This window comes from Myxocyprinus asiaticus, chromosome 27, assembly GCF_019703515.2.
Source record: "Myxocyprinus asiaticus isolate MX2 ecotype Aquarium Trade chromosome 27, UBuf_Myxa_2, whole genome shotgun sequence".
NCBI classification, from domain to species: domain Eukaryota; kingdom Metazoa; phylum Chordata; class Actinopteri; order Cypriniformes; family Catostomidae; genus Myxocyprinus; species Myxocyprinus asiaticus.
This window is the reverse complement of record NC_059370.1, coordinates 31,698,329-31,707,400: the sequence shown is the minus strand read 5'-3', so window position 1 is coordinate 31,707,400 and position 9,072 is coordinate 31,698,329. Positions and strand designations below refer to the sequence as shown.

The 9,072-nt window shown below is 37.1% G+C and overlaps 1 long non-coding RNA gene across 1 annotated transcript; it reads right to left on the bottom strand.

The window, feature by feature from the left end:
• Positions 1 to 2,517: 2,517 nt before the first annotated feature.
• On the bottom strand, positions 2,518 to 8,772 carry LOC127418388 (uncharacterized). The gene is made up of 3 exons (XR_007893420.1): positions 8,332 to 8,772; positions 4,299 to 4,378; positions 2,518 to 4,053 (listed from the first exon to the last, which is right to left on the bottom strand). It is a non-coding gene; the product is annotated as an uncharacterized LOC127418388 (long non-coding RNA).
• Between the last annotated feature and the right edge of the window lie 300 nt (positions 8,773 to 9,072).

Genomic DNA, 9,072 nt, shown 5'->3' with positions numbered 1-9,072 from the left:
TGATGACAGTATTCAGATCACTAGAACACAATCAAAATTACCTGATCCAGCTTGACATATAGAAAACTATCATCCCTTCTGTGTTAATCATCCTTCTTCCTCTGGAGAGCAGCTTGGCGGTAGTCTATAACATATAGACTACAGCCAAGACTAGTCTATAGTCATGTCTATGTTTAATGAAGAGAGGTCCTCTTTTATCAGGACTATTGACCCTGGACCCACATGCCCTGCATAATGGGCATGTGGGTCCAACAAAATTAGGCCCATTTTTGTGTCCCCTGGCTTTACATTTTTCCCAAAACTACCTACAGTAAGAACATAATGAAAGTGATATCTAAATGTTGTGTGACTAATCTCAGGGTCGCTATATAGACTTACACCAGGGGTATCAAACTCAGTTCCTGGAGGGCCGCAGCCCTGCAGAGTTTAGTTCCAGCCCTGCTCCAAAATGCCTTCTTGTAATCTTCAAGCACTCCTGAAGACCTTGATTATCTGCTTCAGGTGTGTTTAATTAGGGTTGGAGCTAAACTCTTCTGGACTGTGGCCCTCCAGGAACCGAGTTTGACACCCCTGACTTACACTATGGATCTTATTTATTTTGTGCTTCCAGCCAAGACAGATTTGGTGTGTTAGTGTTGCATGTCTAAATCTGAACGTGTTCATTATCATTGTGTACAAATAACCAAGTGTACCTTATAACTAGGTTGCAAATAGCAATGTACACAATTTGTTCTTAAGGACTTGATGAAGAAGTATGAGTGGAAATACATAGCAGAGAATGAGATATGTTTTCATGACCTATAATTAAATCCCACAAACACAGTACACTTTGGAAGTGTACCATAACTCTGCAGAGGACTCCAAGATTTTTAGGACATATTTGCATGTCCTGAATTTACCTCCGACCTGCACCAAAGACACTGGTGCATGCGAGGGAGCTGTTTGTATGGAGAGATGGGTCTGGTTTTGCAGAGTGATTTTGATAGGCTTTTGCAACTCCAAAGTACACAGTGATCTTTAAACCAAACGTCACATGATCTACATGGTGTGAAAAGTTGTGTAATGTCCTAAACCATCTGATAACCTTTTCTGTTGGCTTGAATCTGTGAAAAAAGGGCAGTCTCACACAATCTTATTTGATTATCTGTGCCAAAAATGAACGGTACATTTGTTATGACGCTTTAACATTTATCAGAATTCACATCAGTGTTTATTCATCATGCACTGTTGCATGAGAACAAATTGTTCATGAAAAATGTGTACAGTATATACTTTTAATGTGAAACCCGTGTAAAGAAGTTTTTTTTTTTTTTTTTTTTTTTTTTGCTGTACAATATTACACAACATTTGATCACTGTGTTGCAAAATATTCTGTGCATTTAATCAAGACTATTTGGCAATTTTACAGGCCCAAAAATCTTCCTCTGCAACTTTCCCAGTGACCACCAAGTACACTCCTTTTCCTAACAGTTATTCCATGATGGCTAAATCATTTACATCAAAAATAACTTTTTTCCATGGAAGTGAACAAATTCAGCATTATGGAAAAGTTTGATGGATGACTCCTTTATTAAGGATAAAAGGTAATTTCCTGACATTTTATTACATAAAATCCATTAAATTTACATGAGAAACAATATCTACAATTGAATATATATATATATATATATATATATATAATACAATTTAACACTGAAACACAAATTAGGCTCTTAGACAAACATAACATGATGAAGGTCTCAAGCTTCTTGTGCTTGAACTAACCTTGAACTAAAAGAACTTATCTATGCATTTTGCGTTGTCACTTACTTGAAGGTTCACCTTGCATAAGGGTGAGGTTTGTCAGGTTAGACATTGTCATACACATATTGCACGTATATGGAGCAGTAGTACTAAAATATCTTTATTTACTATCAACACAGATACAAATCTCTTTAGCAGAAGCAGCACGCAACCTGGGACTGTGCCATTATTCTTAAAGGGAAGGCCGTTTGAGAAATTCTGGATAAGCTAACTCAGAGTAGGCTTTTAGCCTCGACTCCAAAAACTGGAGTTACTTTCAGGGTAGATTAGTAACCACAGCTTACAACTCTGATGAACTTACTCAATGGTCAGGTTTGGTGTGCTTCAGGTAAACATCACCAAGCTTCAGAGGATGTCGGCTCATACATGACCTTTTGATGAAGATTCAGTGAGCGTTATATTATTTGTAATATTATAAAGAATTTATATTATAAAAACATCCTGAAGTTTACCTTATTTACCTTACCTTACCTTACCTTACCTTAGTTTACCAGTTTACCTGAAGTTTACTCTAATTCAGCGCAGCATTTCTAATATAACACATTGTGGATCTGCATTGAATAACAATTTGATTTAATGGTCACTGAAGAGCAGTTCCACAGAGTCGTGGGTAATAAAATTCTCTGAGATGGATCTTAGATTTAGCATGACTAATGCATAATTTTAATTATATTGATATGATAAATGAATCTGATGCATCAATGGAGCCCACATTCATATAATTGTTCCTTCAGTCTATGAATGTTAATGTGTTTATAGCAAAGAGATCTTTAAAACCTAGACATCGCAATTTGTTAGCATTTCCATTCATCTCAATGGGAGTACACAATTTGAAATCTGCTATCTTTACTCAGAGACATTTAGATCTGGGCACGGAAGTTTGTGGGCCAATCAACAGAGCCAGAAAAAAAAAAAAAGAATTGATACTTTTGAATAGCTGTCAGTGGATAAAGATGCATTGTGGAAAATGCATGGAACATTATAGTGGCATGTATTGTGTTTCACACCATTGTTAGAGTAAGGAATGAATGTGTGTGTGTGTGTGTGTGTGTGTGTGTGTGTGTGCTGTGTGTGTGTGTGTGTCTGTGTGTGTGTGTGTCTGTGTGTGTGTGTGTGGCCTAGTAAGAATCTGTGTTTGGTTTTGTGAAGTGTTAGACTAAGTTGAACCTGTTTCCTTGAAATCATAAACAAGAACACTTCAACCCCAAACAAAGGAGATCTCTTTTATTACTGGCATTTGTGGTTTAAAAGGCAATTACTTTAATTTTGCTGGTGTAAAGGTTAAGTGCTAAATATTCTAAGAGCTGTAAAAGCATGCTAATCTTTTGTTTACTAGAAACTGGACTCATTGAAGCCCACAGGAAATTTTTTTTAAAAGGTCATGGTCCAACTTTCCAGTATTAAGAGAGGAAAACATTGATATTAAAGGAAGTCCTGTGAATACATCTGTTTGAATGATGTGAATCAGTTCTTTCAAAACCGACAAACTTAAAAATAGCAGGGTCAAGTAAGGCTTTAGAACTGGCACTGCAGGACAGCAAATTAGTCCTAGGGGGCACCAAGTGTAAATTTTGCCCCACTGTATGGACTATCGTCCTGAAACTCTCAACTAAAGGATCTCCGTGGAACTCTCCCACACTTCATTGCCACTTTATAGGAAAAAAGAACGTTAAGTGGGGGCAGAATAAAACTGTCATAAACAGCACCCTCTGGCATAGTATACAACCCATTACTCAAGCACTTAAAGCAAAAAAGTCTCTTAAGAATTGAAAGGAGTTAATAGTATTATTTACTCTGATACTTGACATTCACCAAAGGGTTTTCACATCTTTCAAAATAAATTTTGTGGCTTTTTCTTTTAAATACACACAAAAGCCATGAACACAAAACTAAACACAGAATTACAATGGCTCAAGCCATTTTCATCAGTGAGACATATTACATATTGTTAAATATGAAGAAAATAACTGATCTGCACTCTTTAGAGATGCATTTAGATATGTTAAGATCTCTGAACTCACAAACAAGGATATGCTGTTGGTGGTTTTGCAGAGAAAAGTGTCACACCCAAGAATTACTTGTGGTGTATTTATCAGAACACATTAAGGGCTACCTAACATACCAACCCATGACATTGTGGAAAACACTTTTTTATAGTTTTTGTTTCTCGTAGCTCCACAGTAAAAGCGAAAACTGAATCATCCATAAAATCCTGAGGGGTAACCTTTTTTCACAGACTTTTCCATTGTCCTACAAAAAAAAAAAAAAAAAAAAACATTATTCATACAGGTTTGATTTGAAGGGTGACAGCAATTCTCAGTCAATCTATTTTTGAGGTTTGACAATGCTGACCCTCTTGAAACTATCTCAAAACATTGTCCAACATGATTACAAAAAAAGTTTCACATGAAATGGCATCACCTAGCTGAGTTAAGGACATTTGAGCCACTGGCTGCCATCAGAAATAGGGGAAGTTGTGGTTGCAAGGCAGTTACCTCAAGGATTTCATGTCCTCTGTCACAACTTGGGCAGGATGGGAAAATCTTACAATGGTCATGTGATGCACTTCTGCATTCTGCGGAAGTATAAAAGAAAATGAGATAAAAATTACACCGTCAGTACTGACTGAGGCACGCTATAGTGTTGTTTGCATCACATTGTGTCCTAAGTGGGAGACTGTCCTATATCATGTTGAAATCCTGGTTCACTGCTTGTTTCTCAATGCATTAGCTCTAATGTGAGGGGTCACTGTACTTCAAATGCTTTTCAGATTAGAAAATTATATCTTAGAGCTATTAAAGCTTATAAGACTTTATATGTGTAATGTATTTAGGGTTATTTTTCTTCAAGTAACTGCTACCTGTACACAGCAACCCATTTAACTTCCAAGTCAATTTCATTATGAAATTATGGAACACTTAAATGCTTAATTTAGGTTTTAAAGGTTAAAATGTTGTGTTTAGGGGTTGTTGCATAAAGTTGACACAGTTCATTTAAATTAGAAGCTATACACTTGTCTATAATTTAAAAAGCAAAACAAGACCTCCCATTGAACTTGCCGAAGCCAAAGGGGTGGAATTAAAATGCTACATCTTTTGGTGTTTACATTTTTATTGGGTACAGATTGTTCCTTGAACTTTCAAAGCAAAACAAGCGTAGACTTCCGATGGTAATTTAAGAACAACTATGCCAAACCACAGACAGAAATCGGAGAGCAGTAAACTTTTAGGCTTGTTAGAAAATTTCCAACATTTAGGACAGTGGCTTTGAGTCAGGCAAGTGAGAGGCATGAATTCCCACATTCCCACAACACAAAGAGTGGATTGATTGAAAAAGAATACTTCCACTCTTTGCTAAGGATGTTTAGAAGTTTATAAAAATAAGTGCCTGGATACTCTGTGTTAAGTGCAAGGATTAGATTTTCTGCTACTATAATGCCACATGAAAGGTCAAGTCAATTTATTATTGTTGATCTATGTAATCAAAGTCCACATAACTGCTTAAAACAGGAAACCCAAAAATTCTCTATTTATGTAACACAGTTGAAGAGAGCAGCCAGAAATGGAAATGCATAAACATATTATACACATGAATTTGAAAAAAGGAAAGCTCCTTTGCTTGAAGGAAACTGGATAATGAAGACATTTGGACTTCATTATGCAGAAAGTACAAATACTATGCATATAACAGTATGTTAATTTATTGTTTTTAATATACATTATTATGTGAAGATATTATCTTCAGAGAAAGCTCAACATGTCAGTCTTTAACTGTAGCTCTTTACCTCTTATCACTCTCTAAGACATCACTTTGTACTTGTCACACACTTCACCAGTAACAATTGTGCTCATACTGAAGTTTGTGTAAAAGTGCCCTGAGCAAAGTCAGACCATAAATAATGTGAGTGACAGTTTAATTGCCTGTTAAATGCTCCACAATCCCCCTTTGACAGCAGGAATGCCGCTTAGAAGACCTGTTGAGACACAAAATGTCATCACTGTGGTTTCACTGTAGCTTTACCTGGGTGGCTCAACACGCGAGAAAAAGGAAGAAAGGAAAGGGTAGACAAAAGCAAAGACTTCTGACACAGGATTGATAGCTTAGTTGTTGTTGTTTTTTCCACTTGTCTGAGACATTATGTAATCGTTATATGGAAGATAATATGTCAAATGTGTCACATACCTGTGACATACATATTCAGACACATCAGCTATTAAACTGTGACCTCTATTTCATACCTTTGCAAATCTTAAAGGGATAGTTCACCCACTATTTAGAATTCTGTCATCATATACTCACTCTCATGTCATTCCAAACCTGTATGATTTTCTTTCTTCTTCAGAACACAAAAGGACATCTTCACATAGGATGTTATTCATTAAAAATGTTCCCCTTTGCCGTAGCTCTCAAATCTCATTTGCACATATTAAAATTTGGATCATTGCAATTTGTTATGAGACACATAAGAACCAATGACTTTTGGTATCATTGTTGTTAAACCTGCTGAGATGTGTTTTGACTTGCCATTTTTTAATAAACACAAATGTGAATGACTATTGAGAGCTGCAGCGGAAGAGCAGATTATCAGTGAATAACAACTTTATAAAGACACATTTTTTTGTCTTTCCCTCACACAAAGTTATTGTATGGCTCAGAAGACTTGAAACATTGCATATGAGTCATACAGACTACTTTTAATGTGCTTTTATGGTAGTTTTTTTTGTTTTTTTTTTTTGCCATTTTTTGAAGCTTGCCAGTCCTGTTCACTTTGATTGTATGGAAAAGATCAGCTTGAGCATTCTGCTAAATGTCTCCCTTTGTGTTCCACAGAAGAAAGAACATTTTACAGGTTTGGAACATATTGGGTAAATAAATTATTTTTAGAGTGACTATTTGCACCCCAGTGTAAATAGCATCTGCCAAACAGTGCAGCTATTTGCACCCCAATAGTCTGGTGAAACCGCAGAAATATACAACAAACTAGACAACAGGTGTTGCTGCAGTGGTGTGGGGTGTAAAGATGGTGGGAGTGTGTAGTGTCGTCCTAGTGACCCTGGTTTTTTTTACTATCTGTTTCCACTCTTAATATTTCCTTTAATACTATTTACAATAATGAATACAAATTAATATAAAGGTTGATTTTATCACAGTGATTTGATCACGGTGTATGTCAGGGAGTGCAGAGAAGGGTTTGATCCGGAGGTAGGGTCTGTCGATCCAACTTGTTCCCTTCCTCTTACTCCCGCGGCTCGGCATCGCTTGTGTGTAGATTGCATCACTGTATTATTATAGAAATATTGTAGTAACCATGTTTTTTTTTTTTTCACAGAAGCCATAGTTTTAATGCAATTAACCATGGTTTTACTACAATAATTTGGTGGTAATGTAGCAGCCATGGTTAATTCTGTGGTTACTATAATTTTACTACAAAATACCACGGTGAAACTATGGTTACTATAGTTAAACCAAGGTTATTTATTCTAAGGGAAGGTTAAGGTTAGGTTTAGGGTAGGGGTTGTTGTGTGGGACTCTAGATAAACACAATTAACTGAGTAATGCTGCAGTGATGCCCATATTCTGTATGCTAATATTTAAATATGGGTGCAAATAGTATCTGACACTTTTTGCACCAGGGTGCAAATAGTAGCTACCATTATGTGCACCAGGGTTGGGATGCAATTAATATTTGCCACTATTTGCACTGGGGTGTAAATAGCATATACCATTATTTACACCAGGGTGAAAATAGCATCTGCCATTCTTATTTTGGAGTTAACTATTCCTTTAAAGCCTTGTTCAAATAAAGTAGATAAAGTGGACTCTTTAACATTAACATTAATTTAGCTTGAGTTTTTAGATATGCAATTAGAGTATATGTTTTTATATTTTTTTTTTAAGTGAAATTATGTTCTTTTAAACTTACAAAAACTTCAGGTATTATGGGCAGTTTTCTGTAAATCCAAACTAGAAGGTATTCATTGTCTTCAGTGTGGTTTAATGTGGTATTATGGTAATATAATATGGTAAATAAATGGGACGTCAAGTTATTTAGTGTAGTTTAGTTATTTAGGATCTTTTACAGCAATTGTTACTAAATTGCTGTACATTTCTTGCAAGTTTTCATTGTAGGTTTCTAGATGAAAAGACAATCTAGATTTTGTCCATGCATTGAACACGTGCAGGTCCATGCCTCTCAACATGTGAGTGCCCCATTACCTGCTGCTTTCCTGAGCTAAGTACTTGTTTTGTAAATGTTCTCATCAGAGAAGAAGTAGAGACCCGAGTGGGATACCATCAAAAGGCATTTTGAATGGATGAACAGTTTGTTCCAGACACACCGGTCCCGCTGTCTGGCCTAGGGTCTTAATCCTGTAGAGTTAATTAAGATTAGGGTCTGGGTTCTTGCACACTGAGGGCGGGTAGTGCTGCTGATACAGTATTTGGCTGTGGCGACTCATGCTGTGCTATTATAAACCACACTGCATCATTCTGTGTGCGTGTGAGTGATACAGTGGCAGTTGTGTGCACCTGTTACCCCCATGGGTGTTTCCCGTACGTGCTCTGTGTTTCCCATCAGAGGGGGGAAGGAAGGGCCATGCCGTCCCCACCAAGCATCTGCCGTCAGCGGATAAGGTCTGGTCAGCAGCCTGGAGAAGGCTCTTTCCTGCCCCCTCTCCCCTTATTGCCGTGCCAGCGTGATGCCACTAATCTTTCCAGCAGTCTTCCCAGTACTGGAACGATTGTGTCCTGCCAACCTGACTGCCACACGTGCAGGGATGCCTGCTTGGGTACAGTGGGTATCAATCAGAAATACGATCTCATGCTGTCACACAGGCTGAATGAAGACCTGCAGGAGGATGACACTTGTCCAGTCAAACAATTTGTACTTTCACAAAGGCTTAGATGTAGATTCTAAAAAATATATTTATTTGCATACATAGATATACATGTATACAAGATTATATACAAGATTTCCAAACAAAAGGTAAGTTGGAAGTTTTGTTAAACTTACTTTGCCTTATCCTACTGGGGAAAAAAATGGCTTAAACCAGCCTAAGATGGTTTGCTGGTCTTGGCTGGTCTGTTTTCTGGTTTTAGAGGGGTTTGGGGCACTTTTCAGCTGGTCGGGCAGGGAGACCAGATAAAAACAGCTTTTGTATTGTTTTGTTTTGTTTTGTTTTTTTGTTTTTGTTTTGTTCTCTGGACCCAAAGTAGATAACTTGTAAAGGTGGGAGACCAGCTAGACCAGCTTAAGACCAGCTAAGATCA